This window comes from Melospiza georgiana, chromosome 1 (assembly GCF_028018845.1).
Source record: "Melospiza georgiana isolate bMelGeo1 chromosome 1, bMelGeo1.pri, whole genome shotgun sequence".
NCBI lineage: Eukaryota > Metazoa > Chordata > Aves > Passeriformes > Passerellidae > Melospiza > Melospiza georgiana.
In genome coordinates this window covers 126,682,737-126,702,744 of record NC_080430.1, presented here as the reverse complement: position 1 = coordinate 126,702,744, position 20,008 = coordinate 126,682,737, and positions in this window count along the sequence as shown.

Genomic DNA, 20,008 nt, shown 5'->3' with positions numbered 1-20,008 from the left:
CCATCCCAAGTAACTGCTTGTTCATCATAAAATATTGTTATTGTTCTGAATTCAGCTACAGAGTTGAGAGACTTCTTAACTCTAAAATTCTGGAGTGAGCTTTTTTCCTCTTTTCTTCTCTCAGTGTGCCCTAGTGGGGCCTATAGCTAAATTATACCAACATGGATTATAAACAACTGAAAAGACTTGCAATTTTTATGGGAAAATATTTGCTAACTAATCAATATAGGCTTTCCAATTTATGAGTCTGCTTTACACAGTAATAGAATCTTTATGTTTGGGTTATGTAGTTTCCTCTGTTATTTCCCCATATTGTACATTAAAGTCGACTAAGAGGACAGATTTTTTAAAAAATTCATAGATAAAAAGGCTCATTATTTTATTTTGTTTTCTTTCATCTCTGATTTGAAGACTCGTGTAAATAGCCTTCAATCAAGAGATCGAGTAAAACATGTTAACATTATGCAAGAACCATGTGTTATTCCAGTTAGTATGTAGCTAAACACAAATAGTTATAACATAAAAAAATCATAGAATTTCAGTAATTAATTTCAAAGCAACTCCATCTACTGGGAAAGTTTTTTAAATTTCTTTTTTCAATAACCTAAGATTATTACACACATACGACCTGGAGAATTCTATACAGCATGCCTAAATATTTTGAACAGTAACATGAATGCACTTCAATACTTAGTAACCTGCTGTGTAATTTTGAACTCACAATTAGTAAATCAATATAAAATCCAGTATTGAGTGTAGTCAAAATGAAATTGCATGTAAATGGTGCATTTTGTGTCATTTCCATGACTGCTAGAAGAAGAATCCTCAGAGTGATTGTCCCAAATTCTCTCAGTGAAACTTTAATAGAAATATTTCAAAGAGATGCATTCCTTTGAATTTTCACCATCCCCTCTAAACCTATCTCATTTAGATAAAAATGAGAGTGTTGTCTGTGTTCTTGTTTAGGTCACTCAGACCAAAGCAGACTCTCAGGCAGTCTAGGTTGTCTCAGCTAAGCCATGCAAACTTGAAACACAGCACAAAAACCAGATCATGAATAGGTTTTTTTAATTTTTTTTTTTAAGGTACAAGTATATGGCTTTCTGATGAGCATCCCACAGTACTCTGTCACAATGGGGTACCAGCGTATTGTGGGGTGTTCTGTTAGCACACTGCTGGCATTCACACAGTGCTACCCTTCTTAAAACCAGCAGAAGAAAGATATTTATTTCCAAGATCCATTTCTCTCTCAGCATGCAGACAAGACTGATACATCCTACAATGCTAGCAGACATTGATCTATGCTGTTTCAACACTGGTCACTCTCTTTTTGGTGGCATCTACAACCAGGTAGAACCATGAAGGAACACCAAAATGAAGACCTCAATGCAATGAACTTTTCTGTTGGGCTAAAGGAAAGAATGGTGTGAACCAGGAGAGCTTGCAGAGGACAGGTTAGTAATTGCCTTTATACCTCTGCAGGAGAGTAATTTCTTAAGCTGGAGAACATCAGCATGAAACAGGACTCCAGGAAGCGAGGGAAAGAGCTATTGAGAAAGGCTAAAGACAGATCAGAAATTATCTGAAAGTGAGTACTGCAGTAAGTTAAAAGAACAGATAAACTGTAAAGCTTGTTTATTCATCATTCAGTTTTGGGAAATCAACTCCTACCAAGCACTCTGAGCATGACTTTTATTCATGCCTCCCTGTTATAAATACACCTTCCCAGAACCACAGCTGATATAAATCAGCTTGACTTCAATGGCACAATACCAAATTACAGCAAGTGAGAATCTGGCCCCACAGAAATACTGTATGTCCCTTTTGTGGCATTCTGCTAGTTCTGAAATCAATACTTCATTTATCTTCTGTCCCTTATACAATACCACTGCTGCCCTTATTGTGTTGCTTTGAGTCTGCTGGATGTAGCAGTATTATGCAACTGAGGTATACTTTCATTTGCCAGAAAACACTCCTTTTTCAAAGCAGTTCTCCAAAAGCTTTTATTTGTTCTACAAGCCACTTAATATTCCTCAAGTTTCTTCCCACAAGCAAGTTGGTCCCATTAAAGGTAGCAGAGGTCTGAGACCTGACCATGCTCTGTTCCCTGGCTGACACATCTCCATTTCCACAGAGTGTCTAATTTCAAACAGCTGTTCATCCATTCCTGTCTCCTACCCTGTGTCACCATTTCAACAGGAAAAGTCAAATGCTGTCACTTATCTTTGCCATTTATTCTGTACTAACCAGAAGGGGGATAAACACAGGATTAAATAAAAAGCAAAGAAAATCACATGCAAAAATAATGAATAACATTTGAAGTCAGAAGTACATTTACTCTTTGATCTACCCTGGTATCACTGATGATGATACAGAGCAGACAATCCAGTATCAGTGCAGATAGTAGTGTAGGAATAAATTAATTCTAATGAAGGAAGTGAGAGTGTATATCAATGGATAAACTGATAAAGTATCATTCATTTCAGGAAAAGCATCCCCACAATCCACTTTTGAAGACTTTCTAACACTAAGTAAAGAATAACTGCTAAAACCTCACTTATAAGCTCTAACTCACCTTCCACAACATCTATCTCCACCAATCATTTTTAAGGGATTTTGGGATTTCACCTTTTTCTCATAACTGCACATAAGTTTAGGTGCTATGTGAATATCTCATTGTAATGCCAGATTTTTAGCCATTGAGGCTTTGTATATTCTTGTTCCTCATACAATATTTTTTAGTTATTCTTCTTACTAGGGGTGTGGGGCTAGAGGATTGATATAAAGTACAAAGTAAAGCCAAAAAGGAAAATTAATTAAGCAAATGAGGAAAGAATAAGAGCTCGTCCATCTGTATACCTGCCATTATAATGTCTTGTATAAATATATGAAATAAAATACAACCACTAAACACAGACTTTCTAAATACTTGTTATACAAAAACTCTCTCACAGATGCAATTAAATTAGCCAGAAAGGTGTCTCAATGTCCAATTAACAGCTACAGCTGTGACACATTTTGTGCAAATGTCTACAACTGTGGAGACACAGAATTACAGGCTAATAAATTCAAAGTGTTTGATGCTCTTTTCATGAGGTAAAATACTGTTCACAAAAGCTTGGGGAAGTGTCCCCTGTTCCATGGAACAGCTACAGGGAGTTCCTCTTAGTGCTTTGCAAGCAGTGTTACCAAGCCTAAGATACCCCAGTGCTCAGAAACATCCCCATGGGATGGGACATGTTTGCTTACACGCCATCCCAGAGTATTCACTGATGTTCACTGCCTTTCAAAAAAGAATCCAAATCACTTCAGCTGAGTCATGCTCAGAATAAGAAGGGAATTTCATTGTTCTATTTTGTTTCATTTCATACTGAATAACTTCCTTTTCTCATCCTTGGGAGATTCATGTCCTGTCTGGGACAAGATGGCACAGCCTGGTGTGGTCCATCCAAGATTTAGGTGGACAGGACCCTGAGCAACCTCCTCTCCTGCTGAAATTGGCCTTGTTTTGAGAAGATGCTCACTAGAGGAAATCTATGCACCAAAGATCCATCCCAAACTTAACTTTTTTGGACCTGTTTACTTTTCATATCACTGAAAAATAAATATATACCAGTATATCAGTGCGTGAGTCACCAGTGGTAATGAACATACTCTGTACAAAAATAGCTTTTTGGAGCATTTTATTCACTTTATGCAAGCATGTTCATTCTCTCCATATCTCATAGAATCATTAAGGTTGGAGGATCACCAATTATTTCAGGCTGAATTTTAGCATTAATTATCTTAGCATCCAATACCTTATATTTTTGCCATAATGGCTTTCATCATTGTTTAATTTTTCAGTTAATAATTTCAAATCTGTTCCTGTTGCAGACAGCATCCTCAGTATACTCTACTACATGAGTGGCTGTACTGATGCTGGGAGAGGCTACCTAGGACAGAGGCTGGACAGAATTAGAGAATAAAGTGGGTATTTAATAGAGGCCTTTAACAAATGCACCTTTGGCAGTGCAAAAGCCTGGCAGAGGCTACTTCCAAGATGGACAACAGTCAAGAGTTTTCTCAGACTGATAGGATTTTGGTCTGTTTGCATATCAGAGGTTAATTGTCCAATTATCGCTTCAGGTAATGAAGTCACATTATCCTGGTTTGCTGCTCTTTCCAACTCATTTTTTGTTTATACTTTCTGGAGCCTGAGGCAAATGGTGTGACCTTGGTTTCCAGGCCCAGAAGGATTGTTTTGTCTGACCAAAATGTGATGAGTGCTTACTAGCACTCTATATGAAGTTCAGAGCTATATATACTCATCCAGTACAGGATGTGAAAAATATGAAAGCTAAAACTTAAGGCATCAATACTAAGTCTGATTTTTCTATTGCCCAGCATTTCTGTTAGATCAAGCCTTTGTTTAATAATAGATATGGCAGGCAGTATTGACCTTTGTTCTTAAGTAAGACAGACAAATTTTATGATTCTGCAGATGCTAGAAATTTGCACATTTTTGCTAGCCGATATAAACATCCTTTACTGTTACTAAATAATTTGGGTATTTCATCCTAAAAAAATAATTTGCAAAGATCACATACAAAACCTACTTTTTCCCATTTGATCTGCATTCCTAAAGTCCCTATAACAACAACTATTCAAAAATATTTTACTTCTCTATGATTCCTGTGTTAGTCTATGCCTACATCTTTCCAAAGCCAAGCACCATTAATTGATTAGAAAGTTTTTTATTCTGTCCTAGCTTATGAACTTTGACACATGCTAGAGTATGCTTAAAACTGAAATATGCTTTAGCACGTGTATGGATTGAATATACATTGTTTACCTTTTCAGAACCTGTAGGTTGTACTGGTTATTTTTTAAATTTTCCTGATAAAATTAGTGTTTTAAATATTCACTGTTTGCCTATGCACAAAATATTCATAAGCAGAGCTGTTTAAATTGTACTCTGAAGAAAAAGAATGCTGAAGAAATAGTTTTGGAGCAATAAAATTGTTGTTGATTGTATTTGATTAATAGTCTCAGGCAGAAAATAGAGGGATTAGAAGTTGAAAAAACAAAATATCTCATTTCAGTTTTATCAAACAGAAATATGTAAGTGCATTGTAAAAAGAAAACAGGGATTGAATATGTTCAGTAGACCTCAAGAAATTTTATTTATATACATTTCTGAAAGGCCACTGAACCAAAATATCTATTATTTGCACAAGTCTGCTCATGAATACTAAGTGCTAAACTTTCCTCCTTTTTTTTTACTCTTTTTTTCCTTCAAATGTTTGAAATAAGATATCTCCTTGGGTATGTCTGTCAGTCTTTCTATATCAGAATATTTCTTCCTACATTCAAGTACCTACTATTTTTCTGGTTACTAAACACTGAGGATTTCATAAACAGGACTTTCACCAGGCACTGCTGCTCTACACAAAGAGATGTCATGGACATCACAAATCTTCATCTCTATTGTGCAGCTCAGTGATCTTTGGAGATTTTCAACATCCCAGGGTCTTTTTGAAACTCGGAACAAATATTTTTTGAAACCAGATTTGATAGGTTTTGTTGTCCATGTGAGCTGTAAGTCAAAGTGGTGGTATTCAAAAAGGCTACATAAACACTGATTATACTGAAATACCTAAAGGCAGATGCGTAAGGCTCACCAGGTGGTAAAATGTTGCTCTCCCTTTGTATTCACCAGTTTTGTAGCTTCCTCATCTCAGTTATGTTCAGTAATTCAGAAAGAGGTAGCCAGACACTACTTTAGATTACATGGAGCTATACACATGTTTGAGGACAATTCCAGGCAATCCCTTGAGGGACTCCATTGCCCAGAGAAAGTGCAAAATTCAACTATGCAGCATTGATGATTGTTTCTTTTCATTACAGAAATAGATTGTCAAAAATCCCTCAATTCTCTTAACATCTCATTAAAGTACTCATTTGTTAGAAGCTAACTTCTATAAAGCATCATACAGAAACAATGCCTTATTTTACTTTTTGACATTTAAAAGACCTTTGCAAGAGTCTACTGAGCAGAAATGCCATATTTCATACATACATATGGCTTTTTGGTGTGGTTAAAACCAAGATGTTGAAAGGAATCTCCAATATTAAGATGTTATCTGCAATTATCCAAGCAATTATCCAATTATCCTTCAAACACTGGATTGCTAATATTCTTCTGGTTTGGAAAAATAAAACCAAAAGTGACATATGCCTACCTTTTTGTGTGTTCTGTTGCAATGGCAAGTTTTATTTCTTCCAATTTTACTTATCATATACTCCTTAGATTTTTGCCTTCATGCACCTGATGATGCCAAACTTGAAAGCTGTTGACCCTCTTGAGGGACCAGAAACAACAGAGGTGGGTTTAGATAAGTTGGAGTTGGGTAATGAACAATGGGATGAAATTAAACAAGGCAAAATGCTGGATCCTGCACCTAGGGCAGAGCAATGCTGGGCACAGATATAAATTGGTAGAGGAGTGGCTGGAGGGATCTGGGGGTGCTGGCTGTCAGCAGCCTCAAGAGGAGTCAGCAGTGTGAGTCCAGGCAGCCCAGAGGGCAAATGCCACCCTGGGGTGCACCAAACTCAGCATCCCCAGCCAGTCAGGAGAGGAGATGATCCCGCTGTATTCAGTGTTGGTGCAGCCTCACCTTGAGTGCTCTGAGCACTTCTGGGCCCCACAGAATAAGAAGGATGTGAGGGTCCTTGAACATGTCCAGAGGAGGTCAACAAAACTGCTGACAGGGCTGAAAGGAATGCCCTGTAAGGAGCAGCTGAGAACTTTGGGTTCGTCTAGTTTGGAGAAAGGGAGGCCGAGGGGTAACCTTATTGTTCTCTACAACTTCCTGAGGAGGGGACAGAGGGAGGGACATGCTGTGCTCTTCTCCCAGGTATTCAGTGACAGGACCCATGGAAATGGTTCACAGCTATGCCAAGGAGGCAGAGTTTGAACTGTGAGCAGCATTTTTTCACCCAGGAGGTGGTCAAGTTCTGGAATGGGTTTCCTAAAGATGGTCTATGCCCTAAGCCAGTCAGTGTTTAGGAGGTGTTTCAATAGTGACCTTAAAAACATGCTTTAACATTTGGTCAGCCCTGAATTAATCTCACAATTGGATGAGATGATCATTGTGGGTCCCTTTTGACAGAAATAGTCTACTCTATTCTATTATACTAAGTGAAAATCTACCAATTCATAAAACATTATGTTAGAAGCCATTTCTTCAGTTTGCATTTTTTTCTTGCTTGCATGCTGAGTAGAAATAACACTCTTAGTATTCACAGTAAATCAATCACAGTCAAGCAAAAAGCATGGAATCCAAACACCAAGTATCAAGCGCTTCAAGTGTTCCATTCCATGCACAGAATAACACATATACAGCTAATATCTGTTTGGAGGAAATCCAAACAACTTATGGTTAGCTCCCTGACAGCTGGCAGGGAGGCAAGTTCCCTCATATTTACCAGGTTTGTCTGTTCGTTTCAGTCCAATGAGTCAGAGGCAAATCTTAGACCTATTACCTAAGAATAAAAATAAAAAGATTTCTGGGCTGCTTAATGAAGGTTGCCTGCACTTTGAATGATTTCCATCTCCCCAGTGAATATGAATTTTCTCAAATCTCCTTCAGGACAGAACTTACTATTCAGAGGCGCTTTGCTGTGCATTATAGAAATCTTCACAATTCTGTGTCAGAACTTCAGGGTAAAATTTGTTATAGGATGTTAGGCTAAGCAGATCCTTCAAATTACTTGCTCATAAAGAAAATCTCAAGTGAAGCAAAAGTTCAATCAGAAATGCATATGAGCACAGTGAAATGGAAATGGAAACCAGAATAATTTTAAATTGCCAGTTAATTAGTCAAGTCAAAAGAATTATCCTAGTATTCTTTAAAGAACATCTGCTGTCTCTGGCTAGTTTAGGTATGCCAGAATAACAATGTGTTCTCACTGCACCATTCCAGGTGGCATTTGTGGACTGTTTACAACAGAAAAAAAGTAACTGCCCAGCAAGGCTTGGACATCTGGAGGTTTGGAGACTTAAAGTACAGAAGTGGAGTGGTCTTTTGACTTGGAGGTACCAAATACAAAGCAGGGAAAGTAAAGTGAATACTACAAGACACTTCCATTAATTTTTATTTATACTAGCTGAGGCATTCAGGGATTATATTTTGCTGAAAGAGGCTGAAAATGGGAGTCTCATTCCTTATGGTTAATTCTAGTTCTGGACATCTCATTCCTTATGGCTACTTCTAGTTCTGAGCAATCTCAAGTATAGCTCGTGCAGTCTGGTTTAGCACTGAGGCAATATTGCCCTGTGTACAGCAGAGAAACCAGCATGCACAGGGCATATATGAACCTGTCCACCCTCCACAATATTAGGAAAGAAAACTAAGCAGAGTGAGCAATTTTATCATCTGCATCCTCTTCAGACACCTGGGGATTATTGTAAGGGTGTATGTGGAATTGTGGATGCAGGTAAGAAATTTTGGTGAAGCTGAGGTACAGGAGATTGTCCATTCCATTTCTACAGTCTCACACCTGTACCTGGTGGGACTTGGGAACAGCTTAGCAGAACACTAAGGAGACTGTCTTATTTCAGTGTAAGTCCTGTGCCTTTGCCAAGAGCACAATAAAGAGTCTGAAAGGGATCTTTTAAGGTTGCAACAGACAGTGTGATGTGTGAGAAGACTGACTAAAGTAAAATGTGGGGATTAACAGGACACTAAACTTGCTGGCAGCTGCAGTGAGCCTGCACCAGTGGGTGTGGACAGGGATGGGGCTGAAGAAAACCCCCTCTAAAAAGGTCATAATGAGTGAAAATGCCATGATAACCTGTACTGCACAAATTACTGCCAGATAACTCCCAGATGAATTAAGTTAATAAAGTTTTGGGCTAATTAAGCCATATCCCATGTGCTTTATCATTCTTTCTGCAGGTCAAGCACAATGAATAATTTAAAATGAGACGCAAAACAGAGCTATTTAACTAGTTTTTTGATTCCTTTCTCGAATTAGTAGCACCCAGAGCTTTTTTTTTCCTCCTTATTTCCCTTCTAGCATTATTTAAAGCACATTTGTGCTTACCTAGGTAGGTTGCAATTGATGGCAAAATGGGACTGCCATTTCAGCTAATATATTATTAGGGCCTCTTCTTCACAGTCCATCCTTTGATATGTGTAGGTAGCAGGAAAGTCATTAGGAACCATATTTGAATGAATGCTGTTCCACTATATACATATATATATATATATATATATATATATATATATATAAAGCTATATTTATTATGTTCATCCTTTATTCTGTGCAGAATTCCCAACATTCATTTTGCATGCTTCAATTCCTAATGGGAAAAATAAATTAATATAACATGCATTGCAGGAACATAAAAGTAGTCCAAATGTGGTTTGAAAATAAAGATATTAAAGAAGGTTGAATGTCCAGGAGGAAGAGCTCTCCATAAAAATTTCCTTTTATCTCCAGAACTTGTGCAATGCAGATATCTGCAGTGAAAACCTCATGTCTGCAGAGAGCTGAGTCAGAAAGTTCAGTTTCTAAAGTTGCTTTTAACCTGAAGCCCAGAAACCTCTGCAAGACTGACAAAAATTTTTAATGCATCCATGAAGGGGTAAGCAGAGGCAAGAAAGTTTTTCTTTTCAAAAGGCTTTCTTTCAGTCCACATACCCATACTCTTGCTGGAAAGTTTTGGGGTACCTGCAAATCCACAAAATGAAATATCTGCTATGGACCAATTTAATGTGTCTCTTGCCTGCCCACTGGGCCCACTGACCCATCTCACCTGCTGCAGAAAATTACAATTGGCTCTGAATAATCATTGCCTTCGTTACCAGCCATTACCAGGATGAATGAATCTGAGCTAGAGGAGATAATATTAGCTTCATTCCTACAATGAGAAAACGTAGAACAGAGGAGCAGAATGCAAATTGTGAAAGAGGCCATGATTTTTCAAAGCAATTTAATATTATATAGGATGTATAAATGTTCAAACCACATTTTACATCACTTTCAATTGCACTGGAGACACTCAGCCCTTGTGCAGATCAACTCTTGGGATACAGAGTCAAACATTCAGCAACCAAAGACTAAAGACTACACAGTAAATGAAAAGGAGGTTTTTTCTCTTGATTAATTGAAAGGGTCAATTGACAAAGATGGGGACACAACTCCCAATTTTTAGAGCACTTAAGTTACTGCTATTCCTTCTCTCCCTGTGTTCCTTTGAAGGACTAAATGGTCAAATGTGTCAAATGACCATATGATAGGACAACATTAGATTGTTGAATAATGCTCAAGTAATGAATACAGAGGCTTACTTGTTTACTAAGGGTGTCGCAGACATTTTTACACGGAAATCCTTTCTTTCAGATTTCTGCGTCTTCTGGAAGGCAGAGGCCTCAGAAGAGAAGGTAAACAATTGTTATCAGGTGCTGGGGAATGTAATGGGATGCACCTGATTGGCTCAGGTTCTTATGTTTATAATTAAGGGCCAATCACAAAGTGCAGGCTGGGGACAGAGACCCTGGACACAACTTTGTTATAGATTCTTTCTTTCTATTCTTAGCCTAGCAGCAGCTCTGCAAACTTCTCTCTTATTTCTATTTAGTATAGTTATAAGGTATTATATATCATATATCAATAAATCCAGCCTTCTGATCTGGAAACAAGATTCACCGTCGTTCTCTCACCCTCAGTGACCCACACAGGGCGCTGTAATAAAGGGTTTTCTTCTCAATAGTATTTCTTATTCTTTTATTTTTATTGTACAGAGTATTTAGAAAGAAAATTTCCTGATTGATCAATTTACAGAAATACTATTCTTTATTATTCTTTACTATTTTTTCACACAATCTTTTCAGCCCCTCAAGACCTGGCGGATGCCAGAGTCAGGATCTTTAAGTCAGTGCTGTTAGCTGCCCTTCTGGTCGTGGGTCACAATACTGTTACAAAATATGAAATCTCAGCTAGTTAAACCAGTCTCTGTATTTAAATAAGAGGCAAAAGAATAAAACAGGAAAACATCCCTAAGAAGGCAAAGGAAGGAAAAGAGAATTTTCAGGAGAAAAAAAAATCCTCTTGTTTATTCTTGTTTATAATGAATTTTAATTAGAATCTTACAATTGCTTTAGTCAATTTCTAGCACTGCCTTCATTTTGAACACCAGTTCCAAAGCCACCTCAGGCTCTGGATGACATTAAAAGGCAGAGGTTGTTTTCACTGTTTGTTTCATTAACTTGTTTTTACTGCAGAGAATTTAGATTGCAAGGTTCTGCACAATTTGTGTGGCATTTGTGAACTATTTCCAGCTTATGAAATTAAATACATAAATAAAGAGAATAACATCCTGCAAACAAGACTCTCCTTTACTTAACAGAATGTAGAATAGCACGGAGAGATGCCTCCTGCACTAGGAATGACACAGGGGTGCTATGGGAAAGTAGTCAGCGATCATGCAGTGAAACCCCACACGAAAATATTTTTGTTAAATCCCAGCTGCCATGTTCCCAGCACCAGGCTGAGTATCCCAGGACTCCAGAGGCTCTTTCTATCTCAGTATCCTTACCTAAACATCCTGCTTCCCCAGGATGCCTGGCTCCACATGAACAACAGGTCTGTTGGTTCTGGGTCCCTCCCTGATCTGTCACATTACGCCCCTACTGATTCCTGGGTCCAACTTCACATACACACACTCCTTGGACACTTTCCTGATTGCCCAATATACCTTCCCAGGATTCCATCTTCCAAAATCTGGGTCTCTCTGCTTAACTTTTAGTCCAGTAGCTTTTTTGGGAAGAAAAAGACATATTTCTCATATTTTGCAGTCTTTCTGCTTCTTCCTCATCTCTTCCCTTTCCTCCAAAGAAAAGATATTTTAGTATTTCAAAGCAAAGCTCCTGAATCATATGAACAAAACAACCTATTTTCCCCTAGCATCATTCTCAGAAAAGCTTGAAACATTTTGATGCAAAGATTCAGCTGGAGGCAGAAATTGGCATGGAAAAATTCATCACAAACAGCTTGAGTCTGGCTGAGTTATAAGTAACTGAAAAAAGGTATGTATCAAGGAGATTGCTTGGCAACCTCAGGAACCGGCAATGCTACTTAGTTTTGCCTGAAATATGAATGGTCCTGACAAAAAAAAAAAAAAAAAAAAAAAGGAAAAATATATGTAAAAGACAAATAAGAAATTCTAAAGATGTCATACAAATATAGAGAGGAAGCTGCTGAACATTAATATGCAAGTGTCACTCTTACAGTATTAGATGTACAAAAGAAAAAAAACCCTGTGTGGGCACTGCAGTGAGTGTGTATCTAATGCAGACAGACAGGGGCCTGCAGACCAAGGGTGCCAAGTGTGACACCCAGAATCCATCTCTAGCTAATGCCCCCTAAACTGTCCCCAGTTTCCATAAAAGGTTCTGTCACAAGGAAATTCCAAGGGCAGCTGGCAGAAGGAAGATAAGACCTGCCACCCACCAACAGCCCAGAGGTTTGTGTGGCAATCATCTTTTCCTGGCTGTGCATTTCTCTGTCATCCAACACCTCTTCTGTGCAGCCTTGGTTCTGACCTCTGAGGAGCCTGCTAAGTTGTGAGGAAGAGCTGTGGAGCTGCCTTCCTCTTCACTGGGATGGCGAGAGCCACTGGCCCTCACAGCCCCAGGATAAGCCCAAGGGACCAAGTGGTAAAAAAGAGATGTCACTATGCAAAAAATTCTAAAGCAACAATCAGAGAATTGTAGATGTCAACTCAGCACAGATATGTCAGGGAGAAGTAGGCATGATCTGCACCTGTCTGATGACCAGCAAAAACTCATCATGCCCCTTTTGTAGGTGATGATGATCAGCCTAACAACTCACTAACTTCAGCTCTCTGTTATGTCTTTTAGCTGCAAAAAAATGCACAGAATTTCTTGTACGTGACAAAAAGTTCCTGGATAAAGCAATCCAAGGAGGAAAGGTGATAGCACAGGTATGAAATCAGTCATATTAACATAAAATTATTTGATTATTGTGTGAAAACTTATAATATTCACGTAAATAGTTAAACAACCAGAACTACTCTTTGTCCACCCTCTTTTGCTAGCATGACTTAATAACTTAGTCCTCGAGAAAAGTCATCCCAAAGAAACCTTGACAAAATTGTATTGTAGTATTTCAGCTGAAAGAAACAGAAAGAAGACAGTACAGTATATAAGTCCAGAAAATTGCAGAGCTAATCAATTCAGTCACATAATTTTCCAAGCTAAATAAATTCAACAGTCAGTTCACAGCACAGAAAACTGTAGCAAGATCCAATGCTGTATAATCATTCCAGGTCTGCTTGTGCATTCGCTGCACACTCACTTGTTCAGAAGTCATTAGACATTTTGGTGCATAAAGAAATTGGGATTAGGTCTTCTACAAACTCCATAGGAGCAAGAGTAATTAAAATTTATGACTTTACAGTCTGGCCATCCAGCCAGCTGATCCAAAGATTTGTATTTCAAGCAGAAACCTTTTGTTTAATCTCTGAACCAATTAACCTTGCCAATTCCTCTGTATTTCTGCAACAGCAATGGTATATTTAGGGAATCAAAAAATGTAATTGGATCCTCTGCATGTATTTAATTCCCTATTCAATTTATGTTCCCTTCACATATCCTCCAAAACTTCTCATCTGGCTGTTAGTACTCGTCCATAAGCACTAAAGGTACACAATGTATCACTCAAAGTCACAAAAACACTTTCTACATGAGGTATCTTTCCCCGAGGAAAAAAACCTAAGAGTTTCTACACCTCTTTCTGACCCTCTCTTCATCTTGATCTGCATTAAGCTCTATATAAATTATTTCTATCACCTTATCTAGGCCAGATTAATAGCTAGATAACCAAGAATATGTTTTTCATTGCCAGACCAATTGTAACACCTTCTATTCTAACTTGTGGCAAAACATTGTGGAGCTATATTCAAGCATCAGCTGAGATAAGATGTCCCTGGATTCCTCACTTGCTCCCTTACTAAACATGTCATATGTCTGTATAAAACTTCTCACTTCATCCAAAAATGACCAGGACTATTATGAAATTTAAAGCATACTCATGGAGACTGACCTCATCGCAGCACTTCTTATGTTGAATGCTTTTAGATAATACATTTTTTCTTTATTCAATCTTTAAATGCCTAATTTTTCAGTATTAGTCCAGAAGAACATATACAATGGCAACATGAAGCCTAAAAATGAAACTAAAACCTCTCTGAATTATAACTTCACATTCTACAAAGGAAACCCTTTCAAATACCATTGTAAAGACAAGGCATTTCACAGCAGTTGAAGGTTCAATTCTTTTCATTTTTTTTATTACCTACAATTTCTCCATATACCTTGCCACAAAACTTGCCTTCAGATTTCCCTGCTTTTGTGAATTAGTAGCAAGTCTCTGATTCAGGAATGCTGCTCCCTGAATGACAAACTTGCATTTTACTCCTTTTATTGATACCCTGCACTCTGACTGGTGCTATATAGCAGACATCTTCATTCACAAGAGAATATCAATGACAGATCACAACACAAATAAAAGAGAGCAAAGGAAATTAAGATTCTGCCTCACATGAGGGAAAACATTAAAAAAAAAGCAGCATCTTAGAGGTAATACCATAGAAATGTTTATGGGGTATTCATAGTTTTTGAAATCAGCCTGTTTGTAATAGAGAAGAAATATTTCACGTGCAGTGCATTTGTCAGCATGTAACAATGCAGGTGTATATCCATATATCACAGACATTTCCAGATACATCACTACACACATGTAAATGAGATACAAGATAAAGTTTTCCAAGTGCAAATATTGTCAACATCTATAATAACAACAGCGACTTTGCTTTTGAAAAATTCCTTTGCTTTCACTGCTAAAATCTGCAAAGGACTGAAAAAAAAAAAAAAAAACTAAAAAATAGCTAGGATACCATAAAACAAGAAAGTATGATAAGTATTATCAAGATTCTGAAAGAATTGCAATGCAATATATAACATTTTTCACCAAACCTCCAATTAATTTTCTGTGGTAGGTGGCAAACAGTCTTCCAGTTTCCACTGGAGTAAAATTCATTTCAGTACTAGCTGACTTGGTTCCAAGGGGAATTTCTGGTAAATACCATCATCATTCAGTCATTTTTTTAGTATTTTTTTAGTATTTTTTTGCAAACATTTTCACCAGTTCATTGTATTTCCACTATCCTCGTGCTAAGATCATTTCAATCCATCAGATTTGTCTTCATCACTTCTGTTTTCTCCCTGCTTTTTTAAGATCAGATGCAGTTTGAAGATCCTTAGTGTCCCAGACTTGCTGGGAAAATCATAATATTAATAGGATGCAATAAAGGAAATCAGATGCCAAAAAAAAGACAGCTCTAAAAAAGAATGACAGAATCAGAAAACACAGGGAGAAAAAAAGTAGAGAGCAAAAGAAATCTGTAAAGATGAAGATGATAGGTGGCAGATAAAATTTGGAACCTGAATCTGTGAAGTATTAAGCTCAATTCTCTGGGTTGCAGAAGTGAAACCTGACAGGATTTCCAGCACTGCCAAAAGAGTAGCACCTAGTTCTGGAAATGGGGAAGGACAATGGGGGAGATGCTATGAGGCCAACAAGAGCTCTAGTTTGGGAAGCATGGGGTCCAGAGCCAATATGAGCAAATATGGAAGGGAGGAAGAGTTGTGCCCAAGGACATTCCTGGGAGTAACTCATAAAGTGCATAATTCCCAAAAGATGTCCGTGTTACAATACCCTCTGGTGGAAACTTTTAAAGATCAAAGATGTGGCTGCAAAGCAAATAATAAATTTGCTCAAATGGCTGCACCTAGGAATGATGGAGAACAGACCAGAAACAGAAGAAAAAGAAATATCTGGTATCTTTGAGAAAGAAATGGCAAGAAATTAGAAGTAACTTAAAATGTGAGAGAAAAAAAATCAACTTGGAGGAGTTTATCTGATCTCACAATCTTTTTGTATATCATCTTATTGAAGAAATCTGTCTTTTACCTATTCCTTGACACTGACCAATGCTATTTATTGAAAATACTGGATATTAATTTGATTATTGCTGAAAGGGTGAATATACATTTTTCTCCATGTCTTAATTATAGCTATATTAACGGGCTGCTGTAGGCATTCTGCCTATTTCAGTAGTCACCATTTACAGATGAACTTCCCAATTTACTGTGGAACCTTTATATCCCATTTAAGACTGAGGTCTGAAATGCTACCATTAGTTCTACCATTTAATCTATTTGATAAATTTGCATTTGGCTTTGGGCCAGACTACAGCAAAACTGCTTTGGGAAACTACTCCAGCATAGTTAATGTGTCTTGTTCTTGCAATTAGTACTTGTAGACATATCTAGAGGTATAAACATCTTAGATTTAAAAATGAAACAAAGCCATTGTTTTTGCCAAAAGTCCTTATTTATGCAATCCTATTTCTTGGTAGGATTTATTTTCTAATAATATGGAATTAAAAGATACCCTACAAAGCCTAAGAAATTTAATATGTAATTTTTTGCAGGCTTAACGGCCTGCATAAACTAGTACTTTACTTTTAAAATATTTACTTAAAAATGTAATAAATAGTAGTGTTTTATAAAATTGTATTTCTTGACAATCCCAAATGAAAATAAGTACAATATAATCGTTTCACTTGCACAGTTCCAAAGGGGTTTTTTTTCTTTTTTTAATGGAAAATGTTCAGGCATCATACAATTAGATGTGACCATGGGATGTAGCCTAGGCCAATAGCCCCTCATTTTTTGTAGCCAAAACCTCACTGCTGCTGGTGTTTTTTCTTAACTCAAGCCTGTCTTCACTCTTGAACCACATTACCTGCCCCTACCTGTCCCTCAGAGTCACCATGGTCTCTGTGCTCCCTCTCTCTCCCCAGGCATTACAGCAGGATAATTTAACTTGAACATTTAAGGATCACTTAAAAGCCCAACCAGACAAAGCAGTATCTACTGAAATTTGACCTGGCAAAAAATCACACAGATTTTCAACTTCTGTTCTACTTCCTAACCTACGTGTCATTTTTGGGAAGTAAATTGTTATTTTATAATTATTCCCCCACATAAACACCAGAGGGATATCTATACAGCTTGTCTTTTGAAGTCTTAAATAGCAGAAGATTCCACAACCTTCCTAGTCAATTTATTTTAGTATTTAATTGTTGTTTTATTTTTTTAGTCGATAACCTATATTTTTTCTTCAAAATTACTAATATATGTTCAACATCCTGCAAAAGGAAAGCATTATTTTGCACTTTCATGCATTCTGTAGCAATATTTGGAAATTGGTTACTCTGCCTTCCTGACATATTCTCTGAAATGAAAAATCTCATTTCTTCTAATATTTCTTTACACACAATTTTTAGACTTCTGACCTTTTTTTTTTTGTGACTTGCCTAAATGGCCCATGCCTTGTGGAAAAAATATGCTAAAGCTGGATGTAGCTATACTTTTACTAGGGCTGTCAAAAGGGGAAGAATTGCTGTTTGAGTTTTACATACACATGCCTACTCCTGTGCCCCCATGTGAAGCAGATGATTGATGTCCTGCACTTGCCAATGGCACTAGGATGGTTTTTCATGTGAACTGCAGGAGCAATGCAAACTTAACCTTAAACACACACACTCATGCCTTGAAGCTCTGGAGCCTTGACACACATAAATTTTTGCCAAATCAAGGGGCCAGTGCTGCATGGTTTCAGAGGAGTTTTGAATAAATGTGCACTGAGGCTTTGATTCTGTACAATAGAGGTGGAAATTCTGAGAGGTAAACGTGTAGTTACATGCATTGCTAGACAAGGTATGTTGTATTTAACATAACAATGACTGCAGCAGGGCTCCCCTGTTTTTTTAAGGAAAAAGTCTTGACAGACATTGATGTTGCTAGTGATCAGCAGCTGAATGTATGTAAAGAGGGATTTTTTCATTTAATCTCAGCAATATTTGGTGACACATGGAAAAAAGCACTTACAAAACCTTGTTACTGTGACTCCTCTCAACAGATGCTGCACATCTTAACTACCATGAAAAATCCTAATTCTGAGCATCGGTTTCATGTCCTTCATCACTATAGCTGCAGTCCCAATGCTACTCAAAAATGTTACAGTCAGAGCCACCAAGGCCTGGATAATCTTTGTCACTGGTGAGTGTAATTTAGTAGTCTCAGTAAAAATCCTGAGGTGCTGGTTTCATTTGTGTTCAATTCAAATCCTCAGAATCATTGTGATAAGAGTTTCCCATCTCCTCCATTCAAAACTGGGACATCATGCTTATCTTTGAGCTCTAATTTAAAGCAAATTTTATTCTGTCTATAGTGTAATTTTCTTGTATAAAGGTCTCAGGCAAGCCACCTATAAATAATGTTCTGGTCTGTGATTACTTTTCTGGATAAATTTAATCTCCATGGGGTTATAATGTACATTTCATTTTCTGAATTTCTGCCTACACTGTAGATTTTCATCATGGTGGGAAATGAATGCAAGAAACAAGATAACTTTGTGTGAGTCTGAATACCGTGGCCAGCACAAACTATTTGCATCATCATGACAGATAATTATAATAACATTTTCTGTGGTTTACACAAATTATCATTTTCTCTTTGTTGAGCATAGGGGAAACCATTCCAGAATTCCATTTCTATTTCTGTTTTACTTTATTCACAATATCTATTATTCTGTGCTTTAACACTGGCACAGGCCTCACATGATCTCAAGAAAATATCAGCTTTTGCTTAAAAATATTACATTATATTATTCATATTATCTTAAGCCAACTGATCTCTGCCAGTTACATCAGCTTAGGGCTGGCTGTTGTGGAACATTGAGTCCAGCCTCAGATGTCTGTGCTGTTCAGGAGGTGCCTTTCCTCAGATGTCCAAGGCAGTGGTTCCAAAGGCCTAAATAAAATGGGCAAAACTAAGCACATACTAATTCTAGACACTGAGAAATATCTATATGAAATTCTGGTTTTCAGTCTTAAATTCACAGCTTCTTTTAATATGGATTTTCTCCCTGAACACTGCAGAGTACATGAGGAACATGATGGGGACAGAGCACAGTCCTGTCCTGTGTGGAGGGATGGTAGCTGCCTCTTTTTTCAAAGATTCCTTGAGGCTTCAGAAACCAAAGGGTTTCCATCTAGTCAGTGACCTACTATTCATTAATGTGTAAGTACATTTTGCCCAAAAAAAAAAAAAAAAAGGGGGAAAAAATTGTAAGCACAATATGCAATGGATGCTTTTGCTTTTAAGACCAAAGTTCAAAAAATTATCTTGGTGTGTTTCTTGTTCCTCAGCAGCTCTAAAGAAAGCTGTGGTCACCACCTTTTTCCTCTGAGTACTGAATTATGTATGTCTCTGTAGGACCAGAAATTGTATTACAAAAAAATTACTTTTCTCCAATACTTCTGAAAAAGATCAGAGTGATCTGGTGAGTTCTGTATGTCTCCAGAGGGTAAGGATGAAAACCTCTCAATCATAGCCTCAATCTATTCACAATTCTTTCAAAGGTAACCTCAGGCTGGCCAGAATTTGGGGGAAAAAAAACAAGGGGAAATATGAGATCTGTTGATTTTATTTAAAAATTCTTTGATATCCCATGAAGTGTGAAGAAAAATCTTCAAAAGTGTTTTAAAAAAATAAACAAAGATTTCTTATGTAGCATCAAAATAAATACAGTAAGGTATAAGAAGCCAGATAAAAGGTGTTGTATATCACAAAGTAAATGTAATATGCATTTTAAATTTTATGTAATGAACAGTTCCAGAGGCACAAAAAAAAAAAAAAAGATGAAGCAAAATAAAAAAAGTAAATTGACATAAAATTAAAAAGAAAATAAAACAGAAGCACTACAGCTAATTGGTCTACCCAAAATGCTCAAGATATTTGAGGAAAAAAACTTATCTTTTAATAAATATTATATATATATATATATGTATATATATATAAAATAA